The sequence below is a fragment of the Phoxinus phoxinus genome (genome assembly GCF_949152265.1).
Source record: "Phoxinus phoxinus genome assembly, chromosome: 11".
NCBI classification, from domain to species: domain Eukaryota; kingdom Metazoa; phylum Chordata; class Actinopteri; order Cypriniformes; family Leuciscidae; genus Phoxinus; species Phoxinus phoxinus.
In genome coordinates, this window is record NC_136886.1 from 26,968,373 (window position 1) to 26,984,661 (window position 16,289).

The 16,289-nt window shown below is 37.9% G+C and overlaps 1 protein-coding gene across 11 annotated transcripts in view; it reads left to right on the top strand.

Annotated features, from left to right (window-relative positions):
* Nucleotides 1-292: 292 nt before the first annotated feature.
* Nucleotides 293-16,289, top strand: part of inpp4ab (inositol polyphosphate-4-phosphatase type I Ab) — a 48,365-nt gene continuing 32,368 nt past the window's right edge. For 10 of the 11 annotated variants that reach the window (XM_079629537.1, XM_079629531.1, XM_079629530.1 and 7 more), the window contains exon 1: nucleotides 293-484. The gene's annotated coding sequence lies outside the window, so the exon portion shown is untranslated. Of the gene's footprint in view, nucleotides 489-16,289 lie in introns of all 11 variants that reach the window. The other variant, XM_079629533.1, reaches the window with a different exon arrangement.

Below are 16,289 nucleotides of genomic sequence, written 5' to 3' on the forward strand. Positions count from 1 at the left end.
ATGAAAACTGCCTTTTTTCAAATGCACCATGAACCAAATTACTGTCCAATTTGAATAAATGCCTCGCTTATTGGTCCTGCAGATTTTCGTTAGAGATGTTGTTGTTCAGCTTCAGTATATGTAATTGACTATGCACATAAACAATACAATAATAACAATATTAAAGATTATGTTTGGAATTCTACAGATTCATAATTAAAGGAACTGCAACCAAGCCAGTATCATGTTAAACTATTATACTGTTTGCGGTCTGCGTTGTCTTGTTAAAACATTAATTTGCTGTTTTGCTTGCACGTGCAGTTGCGGACAGAGCGCGTGGGATAGGCGGGGCACGGTGGCCTGACGTCACGCATCAGGGCGGGGCCACACTATGCAGCAGCGCAAGGAAGAGCAAGAGGCAGCGCGCTGGAATTTGGCAACAGAGATTCGCATGCATCAAAACTCTTCTGATGGCAATATGGATTGACAAAGCGCCGACTGAGATGTAAGTACGTTTGATTTGTGAAACATTCTGAAGAGTCAGCTTCGAGGCTTTTTTTTTATTACAACGCCATAGAAATGGCCATAAAGTATCTGTGTAGTTTGTATCCTCTGTAGTGCGCAAGGATGCGAACTTGATATAAGTTACATTTGTAAGGTGTTTATATGACTTGGCCACGATGCCATTTTATAATCGCTTCCATATTTATGAGATTGGGGTTCGGAATTGTATGTAAACATAACCACCAGACTCTGCCAGCCAAATCGAAAGCTACAGTAGCTACTGTATGTAAACACTGGAATGTATTTCATTGGCAGAGGAAGGTGAAAGTATGCATTCGGTTCGGTGTGACCTGAAGAGCCAGTGTTCGCGTATCTTTCGTTTGTATTGAACTATGCAAGTGAAACAGGGCCAGTCAGCTGTTCATGATTTCCCCAAACCCCAGTGAATCTATAATTGCCTTGTAAACTTGTAAACATCCCCAATAGGCTACATGTCATTATTAATTAGACGTTTAATGTTTTGACCTTTTAAGACACGAATTATTTTCCAAGAAAATATAAAATATGACCATATACTTTATCTCTTAATTTAATTGTAAATGATAATATTAAAAAAGTTAGTTTTTTAAAAATAATTATATTTAATAGTTATTTTATAATATGCATGAGTAATGTTTTTAAGTAAACTTTAAATAAATACAAAACCATCATAGATTCATATTGCTTACAACAAATCAGGTCATTTTTAAAAGAGAGTTACATTAAACAATATTATTAAGTTAATAGGTTTCAATATTTTTTTATGCATTTCATTGTTACAGTGTAAGATGATAATTAAAAACTTTATAGTAAACAAATAAATTATTACGTGTCCCTTGCTCAAGTGTACAGTGATATTGACTATTAAATCAAACTCTGAAGGGATTCAAACCTGCAACCTTATGACCAACTAAGTTCCAAAACTTGGCATTTTAATTCCAATGAGAAATGTAGATGCAATGCATGTAATGTAAAAAAATAACTGGTATTTTTAATCATTCAAAACACTAAATATAAATTTGAGATATTAAACAGTTTGTCTGATACCCACATAAACATCATACCCTTCCATAAACAAAGTCAGACCTAATAGGGTTTCACTGGTTTATTCCTGATTGGAGTTGATATTTCATGAAGCTGGCAGGCTGTTGCATAAGCACGGTTCAAATCCAGTGTGCTTGGTTTCACTCAGCTGAGAGGAATACATGGGCCATGTGCTGCTGGCACCGTTAAGTGTGGTTACATTAAGACTTCATCAGGACTGTACAGGCCAGGCCTTTAAGAGCAAACTGTTAAATGATGGATTTCTTTGTTGTATGGTCTTAATTTTCAGTTACTAGGGGTGTAACCGTACGAAAGGGCCCACGGTTTGTAACGCATATGATTCGCAGATTAATTTGTAAAGTGTAACCATCGTAGAGTGAAAGTTTATTGTTTGCACGTGTTTTGTCTTGCCAATGTACACATCCAAGGAATTTTAAACCATTCAAGCGCAAGAAGAGGCGATAGAGAGAACTCACTACGGTATTCGCACACTGTTATCTGTGCACATTATAAATAACTACTGTGTCTATGTCAATGATGTTAATCAAACAACAAAACACAGCTTTAAAACTAGGGTAGGTAATCCTGTTCAGAAACATTTTTTTTTATACAGGGTGAAATGGTCCTTCCATTCTGATAGTAGTCAATACATTATGTGTTCAGAAAAAGGAATGAAAAAAATTTGACCTCTGTAGCAGCTGTAGGACAGTAAAAACTCTGACCAATCACTGCCATTCGGTGCGAATGTAAAGAACCAATCAGATGCCTTCATGTCTCGTGCCCGAGCACCACTGCGTGCACAGCAGTGATGCGTGGGTCAATGTATAAACAACCCGCACCCGACCAACGTTTTCAACTAACCCGCCCGCAACTCGGACCGCAAAAAAAAAGAAAGAAAATATTGTACCTGACCCGCGTTTTTTAAAGTAGCTATAGTAAATGCTCATCGCGTCATGGGCCATAGACGAAGGAACTAGGGGTGCGCATTTTTCTGAATGCTGTATGATATAGCCTAGTGTTTTGTAATAAAGGCTTGATTTATTCATTTATTTCGTTTCATTTTCTTAACAATTAAGATGCTGCATGTGTTTATCCAGTCTTATCGATGTGTGCGTCTCTCCCCGGACTTTCCCTACAAAAATCCCTCCCCCTCTCAGCAAATAGGCTACATAAAACTGACATTACTGAGCTATATGCGTTTAAAAGTAGCCTATTTAAATGGCACAATGGCATTGCTCAGTTCAACGCGTTGGGAAATCGGGCATTTTGTCCCGCGTCAGCTTTTATTCAAAAGTTAATAACGCTCAACATTCAAAAGGTAAATAAGGATTTCCCACTTTCATCTGCAGACTGCTCGTGCGTCATCCTCGCGCATTCAGCCAATAAAGTGTAGACCTATGTATTTCATAGAACATTGTGTCTAGTACTATATAAATTACAAAGGTAAACGACCCGACCGACCGCGACCCAAATATCATTAAAAATATTTTTGGATGACTCGTAACCGCGGATAACCGCAGGCACCCGCTCATTTTGGATCAACCCGCGCATCACTGGTCTGGTAGGTACATGCAGCTGACTCCAAATGTGGATGCGCGTTCATGTTTGTGGGGGGGCGTAGCTTTGGACGGAGCACTGACAGGAGGGGGCGGAGCTTAGAAGAGGTGCCACTTTCAAATCTGGCTAGCTCTCCAACATTACCGACCCTAGCTTTAACAAAGATTAATCTTTATTTAATTCATACAGTGAACACTATAATGTTGTTTATTTTACATTTAATTATGAATTCTTTATACCCGAGTACTACTCTTAGAACTTACTTTTATTTGTAACTTTGTTCTATTGTATCCGATAATTATCTTTTTTTTTGATGATCCGAACAATGGTCCGATCCGTGACTCAAAAAAAAAAAACGTAATTTGGTCCAAACCGTGAGTTTTGTGATCCATTGTACCACTCAACGCAAAACTTCCACATAAATAAATGAGACAAAGAAAGATGTGTTTGTATATAGGCTTGTTCTGTTGTGTTTTAGATGGTCGACTCGATAAAAATGATCTCTTCACCCTCATTATCATGTAGCTCTGCTGAGATCAGTATTTCAGCCTCATGTCACAGTCTGTTATGTTAGTCAGTTATGTCTGTGAGTCAGATAACACATTCCTCTGGCAGTGTGTGAGCTGAGCTTCACGACCTGAAAAGGCACCTTCACAAGATTTAGAGCCTGAGATTTTAAATCACAGAGACATGTTTTTCTCTTATAGATTGGCAGTGTTCTCAAGAGATTCTGTAGCCCTATGCCAGGTTTTCAGAGCATTTATTTTTCTTCCTATATGGCTTCCAGAGACCATTAGGCCCAGACTGGGAAGCGCTTTGCAACTGAGGTTATTTAAACTGTGGAAGAAATTCATAAATCATAAGTTTCTGTTCTAGTAAAGAGACTGATCACCTTCATTTCGAGGAAAGAGTTGTTGTTGTTTTTTGTTTAACTTATGAAACTGGTAACATTTTATTCTATGTTTCTGTTGCATTTTGAACAGCAAGGAACTCCTGCTGAGCTGAGATGCATGCTGGGATACATGCTGTGGTTCACATAAAATCAAATTAGGATCTGTCTCAGTCTTTTATCTATAATGACTCAGCTTCTTCAACTCTGCCTGGAGGCTGGGAGCAGATCAGAACCGATCTGTGGAGCATTTGTTGTTGAACTTGTACCGTGGTGCTTCCCAAGACTTGCCCACTAGTTATGCAATGCAGGCCTGCATTATTGATATTTCCTTGGATATAAGATATTGTGGAGCTAAAAGGTCTGTCTGTCTGCTTCTATTTCTGCCCTGGAAAGGCACTCAAATGGTTGTAAACGTGATAGTGTGGAAAGGTTATATGTTGAGGCAAGGATGTTATGTAATTTTGGTCCTGATGCAGGCCATTTCCATGAAACATTCCTTCTCCACCCATGTGGATAACGGTGTCTTGAATGCATTCTGGGATGAATAATAAATGTATAACTGCAACCAGAAGCAGCTGCTCTGTTTTTAATGACCACTAGTATACAGTGCTTGGTAGATTACTTACAAACTGTAGGCCGTTACTGATTCCAAATTACTTGACAAAAAATGTAGCCTAGTTAGTATCGTAATCCATACATACATTTAGATTACTTTGACTTAACTCATTTATCACATTTAATTGAATAGGGTAATATTTTACCATATTGATATAAAAATACAAAGAGAATGAAAATATATTCCATTCTTTATCAACATGAAGTGCATTAAACTTAAGATTCCTTCAGGGTTTCCCAAACGTGGGTCCGTGAAGAAACTGAAGGGGTTTTTGTGAGTTTAATGAAAAGCTAATAATGAAATAAATCCTACAAATTTTAAAATAATAAAAATCATAGGCCTAATAAAAAGTGTAAAAGACAAAAGCCTTTCAAACACATAGCAATGCATGGTTAAATTACGTGAGTGATTATTCAAAATAATAATTAACGTGTTCATCAGAAGTTACACAATGTTGAGAAAATGCTAAAAGTGAAAGGATTTCTTTAAGACCGGTGATCAAATGCTTTGGCCTCTCAATTTAGAAGACTTTCTGAATCTGAATCTGAATTCCTTATTACAGATTTCTTTTGGACAAGGAAAATTAAGGGCTTGATTGAATTCCTAGTGTATTCCTCCTAGACAGTTTAGGGACAGTTGCCCTTAATGTTTCTACAGATTGTTTTGTTTTAATACATTATAAACAGCACAGATTTTGTTCATCAATGCTGAAGAACCAAAAATATATAAAGGGACTAATATGTGTGCTTGCATTTGATGCCAGAATTTAAAAAAAAATGGCACCCAGCAATCTCTACATACTGTAGCTCTCTTCCCCCATTTAGATACACTTCTGTGAAATAGGAGCTCAAGTCCCTGTGTATTGGTGCACAGCTACATCATTTCCTGCTGACCTTCAGAGTTGTCCTCTTTGTTAGTCACAGAGAAGCATGCTTAACGAGTGTTTTAGATTCAGGGATTGGTAACCAGATTTGAGTGCATCTTTTCTGTTTTATCATTAGAGAGTAGGCCATTTGTTCAGGTCTAGTTAAATATTTGTAGTCCCATGTGCTTTTTTGACATTCAGTAGTAAGTCATTTCATCATAGCCCAGAATAGAGAATGTGATCATCCTAGTTCAGTACCCTGATTCATCTTAATCTACAGTACTTCCTCAAAGTCATGCTTTTGCAAGTGGCAAACCACTTCCCTTAAGACCTGCAAAACAACCTGCTCCAGCTGCACTTACACAAATGCGTTTCTTGTTTGCTCATTTCTTGGTGAACACTTCATGACTTAATTGAGCTTTTATTATTGGCTTTAAACATCTCGTGCTTTGTGACACTTAAAACCTTTTCACTGGCATTTTGTTTTCATAGTTAGACAGATATCGTGATGTATCATTATAAGAATGTCTAGCAATATATTGATTATCACAGAATTGCTGTATCGTGATATTATCGTTATCGTGACTGAGCCACTCTGTGATTCCCACCCCTATCACAAATTAAGTAAAAACTATAATGAATAATATCGTGCATATATTTAGCAAAATGTTCCTCTCTAGAGTTATTTTTTAAGTACCATGCTATGGCTCCTGAGGTAAAATGCAATGTTTGCATTTTGTTGTTTACAAAATGTTTGACGTCTTTCCATGGTTGTTGAAACACTGATTGAGCAATATGTTTTTTATTTTTATTTAAAATTGATTTTTATTCCATTTTATATTGTTACATTTCATATATCATTATTATTTTTTAATTTAAGCTATATTTGAAAAAATAACTAAAATGTTTTTTATTAGTTTTAGATTAACAAATTATTTAATTATTATTAATATTTACTATAAATATGCAAATTAATTAATTGCACATTATTTACTGTACACTACATTTTTGAATCTGCTGACTGTCAGTCGCCTGGGGTTATTTATTTGTTGGCTAAGGTTGTTATTAGGGCTGTAATCAACCAAAGGAAATCTTGGTCGACTAAAGTCCTGAAATTTTCGACTAAAAATCGACTAAAAATGACGTTAGGAAAAAAAAAAACGTTAAATTAATTAGCTGCGCACTGTGCGCAGTACTTGGTAGCCTTGTTGTCCGCCTAAATGAATTATAAATAAACATAAAAAATAGTAGGCTATTTGCAGTATATTAAATCGTTTTTGACCTAATTATTTTGCACTGAAATGAGTCTGACACTCGATCTGTCGGCTCTGACAGCGTTGCATCACATGCACCTGCGCAATATCATAGTCATAGCCTATGATTTCCGAAAATAGTACTGTTGTCAACTAGTGATATCATCACAAGAACTTTTGAGGAATATGCAACATAATTTAGACAATTGTTTTTATCATATGTATTATAATAACTGACAGCTCGAAGCAGCTCACAGAGTGAGGCTGAACACAGGAGCGCGGCTTCGCGGCTGAGACACGAATAGACTATTAACTTAAAGCTTTACTCTTAAACACAAAAGGCACGTCCATTTTAATAAAAACATAATATTTATTAAACAAACCAGATCAAGAGCAAAAACGAAATAAAGTGCATAACTGAAAATAAAGCATAGGCTCAAAACTAATACAAACAGTGGCGCACAGCGCATTAGGCTACAATCATAAATTTCCCGTTTTCTATAAAAAAAAAAAATGCTGCTACACTGCCGATGTCTTTGTTGACATGGTAGAAGAGGACTGACTATGAATTAAACGCTCTCACAATTAAATAAATAATATTCAGCAAACCTTCTAGTAGCCTACTTTCTTCTATCTGTCTCTCTTCTCCGGTGGGTTGGGCTAATCCAAAAGAAGTGAAAACAAGGGGGGTGTTCTGAAGACAGACTGTTACCTGTGAAACAGGGGTGCTCTGAAAACACCCCCATTAGCAATTAGTGCTTTCCACCTGATGAAACGAACGCGGCAAAACCGGACAAAACTGATGAAACGAACGCGGGAAAACGGATGAAATGAACGCGTCAAAACTAATGAAATGAACGCGCCAAAAAATCGACCAATCAGAATTTTGGTCGAGCCAGAACGTATCGACCAACAATCGACTAATCGACTAGGAGATTACAGCCCTAGTTGTTATCGTAATAAAAACCAAAACCGTTATAGAGGCCTGGGTTCCATAAAACCGTAAAAAAGCCTGTTATACATGAAAAAAGAATAATGAATATGCTTTGTATCTGTGTTTATGAGCTCATGCTGGGGGAAAGATGGCTGTTGCTCATTTTCATCTCAAAGAGTAACATCTGTGGTTGTCCTCTAAAGAAATTATGCAAGCTCCAATTGGATGAACAGACCACCTAAAAGGATGGGCAGCTTTTTTTGTTCTTGAGCACAAAAACACATACACACTCACACAAGGGCTCTCTCTCTCCCTCTCTCTTTCTCCCTATTTATCTCTCTATCACACACAATTCTTAGTGCAGTGTTTGCTGCTCCAGCTTATAGATCAGTGTCTTCCTGATGCTAGTGAGGCCATCTGGAGATTTTACATACTGGAAGTTTCTCAGGACATCCCCCTGACAGAAAGCATTAGGAGAGGACTATTATTACCCCTATAAACTTACTGTCCTTCTGTTTTTATTTGTTTCCCTCCCAGTACCACAGTTTAATACACTGGTTTACTTTGATACTGCATTTAAAAGCTTGAGGCAGATGTAATGCCTTGACAGCTTTAAGCTTTGAATATATTTGAATATATATTAAGCTTTAAACTATTTTTTTTTTCCTTTTCCCCATGTAAAAGTTATGACAGCAGTCAAGAACACGATTCCAGAGGAGTGGTAGCGTTCACACTGTCATTTTTTACACCGAACCTAAAGATGCAAAAAAAAAAAGTATTTTATGACGTATATTTTGTGACATTATAAAATGTCAAAACAGGCAACATCGCGACTCTGACAGGAAAAAACATTTTGAGCATCCTGTCCTTTATAGGGTCGCATCCTGTGACATCATGTCCTGTTCGTTTAAAAGTCTTTGGTCCGTGTTGCGTTCATATTTCAGTCGAACCACACCAGAGTTTATTTGGAAGTGGACCGAGACCCATCTATTCAGGGGTCTTGGTCCACTTGTTTGGTGCGCACCAGGGTTCGTATTAGCCTGGTTCTACCAGACTCTCGTACATTTCATTTGTACAGAGAGTCTGGCCTCTCTCCATTGACAAGCATTAGCTTCCTTGAAGGCGGGTCCTCTGTTGAAGTTTAAAACTATTGTATCTGCCCAGAGCCATAACCAATCGCTAACGTTTTGGCCGTGACGTATGACGACTCAAACTAGCGCACAACCTCAACGTCATCGTTCTCAGCCACTCCCTCTGTTCGCTGATTGGACCGGTAAAAAATTGACTGGAAAAAAACCAAGAATATACCACAGTGCCAGACGTAGTTCTGAAGGAAAATTAAAATTGAGCGGAAGTACGTAGGAGGGCGGAGCCAGGCTAGGTTCCTGTGGCAACATTCACACTTATTTAAATAAACAGCACTAACAGAGCAATCACACCCGTGTTTGATTTAATCTAACCAACCCTGCCAAGTGTGAACACACCCTAAAAGACCAAGACCAAAAAGACCAAAGTAAATTGATGGAAAAGAGGAAGTCTGCTGGACTTTGGGCTAGTAAACCATGCAAGATAGTGAGTGTGCTTGTTTAGCATTGTATCCTGTTGCATAATCATTTGCACACCAAAAACAATTAAATGACTAAGCCTTTGTGCCCTGGTTCTAAATATACTACCCACATTTATTGTACAGTGTCCAGTGATTGAGTAATCCACAGCTCCCATGTCACAGCAAGTGAAAGATGAATACAAGCAGCTATCCATGACTGTTTTGAGGATTTAATGTGCTGTGCCATGTGTATGACACTGCCTATTGGCTGTCCTGGGTTTATTTATTTAATTAATTGAATAACGCTTTAATGATGCTTGTATGTTATGTAAACATGAACTGCTAATATGTAGAATAATATACATTAGGATAAAAGCTTTGATACACTGAAGGCCACAATACTCACAGCAATGGTCTTTTTCGTTCTTCGCTTAGGGGTAAAAAGAAGTTCGTTGTACGTGACCAGCGATATTAGGGGTGGGGGAAAAATCGATTCACAAATGAATCACAATTCTATCCTCTGCCGATTCTAATCGATTGATAAATTTAAAAAGTCAATATTCTAAAGTGTTACATTTCTTAAACTTCGCTGTACTAAAAGTTATTGACCTGTTAGAGTGTTATTAATCACAATGACTCAATGCGGTGCTCGCGCTGAAGGACACACAGCCAAAGCTCGAGCACAGATGCCGTCCTCTCAGATGCATGTGATCCCGAATTCAGTTCTCTTTCACAGCTTATTGTGCTTGAATGGTCAAATACACACAATTTTGTCAAAATACCCATCGTTTGGAGTATTCACATGAACACAGTTTGTTATGTCCTACGTGAACGTAAACAGTTGGGAGCAAATCGGATGTATATTTAGATCTGTGCATTTGTTCTTAAAGGGACAGCAGCCTAATAAACTGTTGCCATAGGCCTATAAATATAATTACTGAGTTATAGATGCCCCTTTTTACATTTGAGCCCCTGAGACCATGTCTGCACGGCCCTGCATACATTGGATTGTTTTTTAACACCTTTATTAATTGCCATTTATAAAAAATACAGAAAATTCCTTATGCAAAAAAAGAAAGAAAAAAAGGAACATTCTTAACCCAATCCCACAATATACATTGGGTTGACTTTAATAACTTTAATGTACTTGAACTGTGCGCCAAGCTCTAGGAAAATACAAGTATTTAATCGGGATTCGGTATCGGCAGATACTCAATATTAAATGGTTCTGAGGCACAAAAAACTTGATCGGAACATCCTTAATATTGTGTATCCCTAAAGTAAAAGACTTGTATTTGGTGAACTGGTCCATTGTTGAACATTTTAAATCAAAAGGATGGTTAAGAGTTGACAGCGCTTGAGATAGGGTAAAAGTGGCAGTTTAAAACTGAGAAAGTTTTACCTGAGTGTGTGTGTGGGAGGAAGTGATGCAGCTGTAAATGAGAGGTGTGTGGGAAGAGGAAAGGAGACACTGATGTGCTATAGAGATGATCAGTTCTGGAGCTTAGTTTGTTAACTCTCTCTCTCTCTCTCTCTCTCTCTCTCTCTCTGTGTGTGGGAAGTTTAACTAGAGATGCAGAACATCTGAGAAGGTTCAGGCCACTCACCTGCTTAATTCCTTAATGCCGTGTGTGTGTGTGTGTGTGTGTGTGTGTGTGTGTGTGTGTGTGTGTGTGTGTGTGTGTGTGTGTGTGTGTGTGTGTGTGTGTGTGTGTGTGTGTGTGTGTGTGTGTGTGTGTGTGTGTGTGTGTGTGTGTGTGTGTGTGTGTGTGTGTGTGTGTGTGTGTGTGAGCGCGCTTGTGGGTTTGAGGTTTGGCAGTCAGACAGAAAGTGAAAACTGGGAAACTAGGTTTGCCCATTTACGGTCTTCTGTCTCTGCTGTCCTCCTGACTCAATGCCTGTGGAAAAAGAGTCATCTTCTAAAACAAACACACTCATTTTTTTTCTTCACTCTTTGTTTCTCTCTCTCATGGATATTTAAAAAGAGTGGCTTTAAAACAGCCAGACAGAAGGCAGCGCAGGGACCCGTTTTGTATGTCGTATAAAATTGTAACATTATAAACTTGGGATAACAATTTGCCAATTGTACCATATCACTATTTTTTAATGAATCATGCTTGCAGTGCAAGGCCATTACACTTATAATTACTGATGTACAAAGTCATATTTAAATGTACATTTAAATTGTACTTAAAGGAATAGATCACCCCAAAATTAAAATTGGATCACAGATTTTTATGACATAACCGCGGACTTCCGCTTCTCATCACATCTTCTGTCCAATCAAATGCTCTCTAGAATCTAAAACATCCCGCCCCTATGCTATAAATACCACCTGGCTGTACCTGTATGTTCGGTAGTACACGCATGCTCTGTATCAGCTGCTCGTGCATATCAGTTCTCTCAGCACAACATGTCTCAGTTCAGTGAACTGTCGGAGTTACTGGAGCAACATGTATTCCAGGATATTGGTTTATTTCAAGTCAGAGTGACTGTCAGGCACGTCCGAAAGCGAGTAACTTTAGAAAACTGTGGATCAGCGCTGACTCAAGACACGAACTGTTTTGAACGATTCAGTTAACTTGGGTTCATAAGAACAATTCGGTCACGAATTGGACATCACTACCGTTGACGCGTCACGGAGCAATATGGGTTTGAGATGTGTGTTCGCTTGCTCAAACGCTCAAGTTGTATTCCGGTTTCCAACTGTATGTTGGTTAAGAATGAAATGGCTAGAATTTATTCACACCTCTACTATTGAATCCAAGGTATCATCACTGCTCGGATTCGCTTCCATGGTGCTGTCAAGTACGACCATAGAGTACGACGTGCAATCTGTGAGGTATACTAAACGTTATTGGCTATTTGAAAACAGGGAGGAGCCATTCAATATGTCCCGCCTTAGCTTCCTGTGTCAGTGGAAATTACGTCAACGCATCATACAAAGCTTGCCAAGGCACTTCAGTGGGCCTTTAAATAATATCCTGGCTCTTTCCAGATTTGTAATGGCATTGAATAGAGCCAGAGTTTTTGAAGCTCCAAAAAGCACATCCATCCATTATAAAAGTATTCCATACAACTCCAGTGGGTTAATAAATACCCTGAAGCGAAGCGATTGGTTTTTGTAAAAATAAATAAATCCATATTTAAAACTTTATGAACTATAATCACTGGCTTCCGGTAACGGCTGTATGCACCTTCACAAGAGTCAAGTTCTGGCGGAAGGGTGACCTCTAACCTGACATAGGATGTATGACGTAGATGTAGCGTAAGCTTAATTGACGAACGTGGAAGCGCAGAGGATAGAGCAAAACTAAACGTTGGTCACGAATTATAAGTAAAAAAAAATTTAGTTTTAAAGAAATGTTGGAGGACTTTGATATACAGTAAGAGAAAAGGATTTACGTCATATGTCGAGTCAAAAGTCATCCTTCCACTGGAACTTTTTTTTGCCACAAGCTTAAGAAGCCATTTTTGTAACCCATTGGAGTCCCACTGGAGGTGCCCTTGTATACCCTGGCACAGTGCCTGTGGCGTCACCTGACCTGACAAAAAAATCCAATTACACAAAAAAAGGTAGTTCTGATGTTGAAGTGTTCGTTTTCCGAAGAAATTTGGTTTAATTGGTTATTAGGTGCTATAAAATGTAACGTTATGATGAACCGTTGTGCTTGCGATTAAGTCTGCAGGAGTGGGAGTGTGGGTGGGACCTTTATACCGCTGCTCCACATCAGGATCCCTACTGCATAGACTAAGGCTCCAAATGACGTGATCGGCAACGACTGTTTCTGGGATACTTTGGCTTAATTTTTCTACAGTGGAATTTTTAGAGTCTATGGTTCCCATGCATCAAGCAAGGGTTTTTTTTAGCTTTAGTTAGTTAACCATATTTGATGTGCTTGATATATGTGTGGTGATTAATGTTTATATAAAAGCTAAAATGAAAAATATTCATCATATCAAGCGATCGTGTCTCTTCAGAAGATTTTGAATAAAACCACTCGATTCATATGGATTACTTTTACAATCTCTTTATGACCTTTTGAAGCGTCATAGTTTTGGTGAAATGGACTTTCAGTAGAGGGACAGAAATCTCAGCTTTCATTAAAAATATCTTCATTTGTGTTTTGAAAATGAGTGTCTTAAGTTTTAGAACAACATGAGGGTAAGTAAATGATGACAGAATTTTTGGGTGAACTAACCCTTTAATTAAAGCCTGCAGCTGTCACCTCAGGCGGATTGAACAAAAAAAAAGGAAATATCTGGCCATTTAAGGCCGTTTAGGGAAACCAGTTGCATCTTATACCAGGTTCCTGTCTGTTACACATGAGAAATGCTGTTACCAGCAAGAGAGAAGTGAAAAGTGCTTTCAATTTAAATCTCATTGCCCTCTGCAACACACTCAAAGTAGGTATCTAGTCAAACCAGAGCCTGTTGAAGCATTTCTTGCTGTTTGAAATGACAATGGACTCCTTCAGTATTGCACACTTGCATGGAGGAATCTGTTAGAATTTGTGTCCGTTTTCTCTGCACATGAAGAAAAAGTGTGTCAGGTAGTCCGTAGGGATTATCTGAAAAAGTTCTCCCTGTCTCCCTGTTCCAGTTCATGTGACTCATAAATCTGGTGAGGTCTCCAGGACCTATAAATGGCACTCAATGTTGGTGTTAATGTCTCTTTCTGATCCACAGAGATTAAAGGGATAGTTCACCCAAAAATGAAAATTACTCCATGATTTACTCACCCTCAAGACATCCTAGGTGTAGATTACATTCTTTTCAGACAAATACCATCGGAGTTATATAAAAAAATGTCCTGGCTCTTCCAAGCTTTATAATGGCAGTGAATAGCCGTTTATGTTTTGAAGTCCATCCAAGTACATCCATTCTTGATAAAAGTTCTCCACACTCCAAAAATATCCATATTTAAAACTTTAGCGTCTAAAATAACTAGCAGACGGCAGACGGCTTACGCTGGTCGACTTACTGCGAAAGAGTAACACTTGATTGCGATGTATGATGTAGAAGTAGCGTAAGATTTGACGCCTCTCGCGGTTCAAACAAACAGGGCTGGGCAAGCTCCTCCGACATTTCTCTTTAAAAATTCTCGTTTTAAACTTCAAAACACCAGTCATAAATTTGTATGGCTCTATCCTCTGCGCTTCCGCGTTCGTCATTACGTTGTGCGTCAGGTCAAGGGTTACTCTTTCGCCGTAAATCGGTGCGTACGGCCATCTGCCTATCGACTAGTCTGACTATCCCTTTAAGAACAAGAATTTTCAGCTCAGATACAGCCAAGTTTGTGTTTGTTTGTAATAGGTGTGATATTTTAAATAACTGCAAATGTAAACCTTCATCTTTATAAACTGATCATCAAGCAGTCTTTCTTTTCCTGTAGCACTTGAGGATGTTTGAGAGTAGATTTAAGATTGGTCAGACTGAGAGGTACATTACCGTTACCGTACTGTAGGAAGTACTATATCTGTACCTTATATTGGTAGTGTATTTTTTTTTGTAGTAAAATGTTTAATTTTTTATATAAAACTGAAAAAAGGCCTAAAATTTGACCAGAAACTAATATTTTAGGATCTAGTAACAGATTTCTTGACATGGAAAAAGCAGTTTCTACACGATACATAAGTGCCACCTCTTTTTTTTGTGTGGTGAGACTTTGGTAAAGAAATCCAAATGGGCAAACACTTAGCCTACAGCATAAGAAAACTTTTCTAATTCTAGGGAAGCATTACATTGTTTGCATTTTCCAGCTGTGAATAAAAGTCCTCATGCCCAGAAGCAATCAATATCTTGACTATTAGCGCATTAAATAAAGTTTACCCATGTTTGCGTAAGGCTATTGAGCACAAAATCTTTTGTAATAGATGAGAAGAGGAATCATCTCTAATGTGGCAGAGAAACTTCTGTTTCTAAACAACCTTTCACCTTTCTTGTGAAATGAACCATTGTCTATAGTTGGCTATTCTTAAGAGGGTACAAATGTGATTATGTTAGTCTAAAGTCAGACTGTCCATTTCTAGAGTTTAAAAATATTATTTTTAGGGATGCACCGAAGTGAAAATTTTGGGCCAAAACCGAAAATTCAGGATGCACTTGTCCCGAAAACTGATATTGCATATTAGGCAGTTTTATAAACAACAAAATTGTTGGTGAAATATGAAAATGTAATGAAAATAAACTGTAATAACTTGTTTTCATGACAGATTTATTCAAACATACATTAAATAATGAAGACATCACTCTCTAGCACCTCACTTTTTCAAATGCGTTTTGCAACTACGGTAGCCATTATGTAGCAAGAAACTGACAACATGTTTTCCAATAGTACTTCATAGAGTTTGACTATACATGTTTTACTGTTATGCTTCCTATATAATAAATTACACAACCAAGCAATGAAAAAAGCTTGTAATTTAGAGCGTAACATTGACTTACCTGTCGAGAAGAAAGCAGGCAACTTCAGCGTCCCTTTCAAAGTCTTTCTCCTTCATTAGCTCTTTCGACCTGGGAAAAGCTATCCTGAAATGTACCCTCGTTTTTTGAATTCGCAGGTCACGTTTTTTTTTTTTAATAAAATGTTTTGCTTTTTTGTTGACGAGGATTCCTTCTCCTGTGGTTCGGTGTATACCATCCTGCATTATGAAGTATCTTGCAGTTAGGGCTGCAAAAACGAATCGATAAAATCGATAAAAATCGATTATCATAATAGTTGGCAACGAATTTCATTATCGATTCGTTGTGGCATTCGAAGGTGACATTCTAGCCTACAAGCTGTTATATTGATGTATTTTTCCGGTTGAAACACTGATTGAGCGATCACATGAGACAGGATTCATTCCAGTACATTGTAATGGATCTTTTAACATACCTTTTGGTGTTCACCCATGTTTCATTTGTAACTACCGGTAACTATGATTGAATTTTGAGCCGAGCTAATAAATGGTCTGTGTGGCGCGTTTACAAAAAACTAAAATTATTGTAAAGTAAACAAACAGTATCATACTGTATTTCTACAGTGCATGTACTATGAAGGTACCCAGCATCCAAT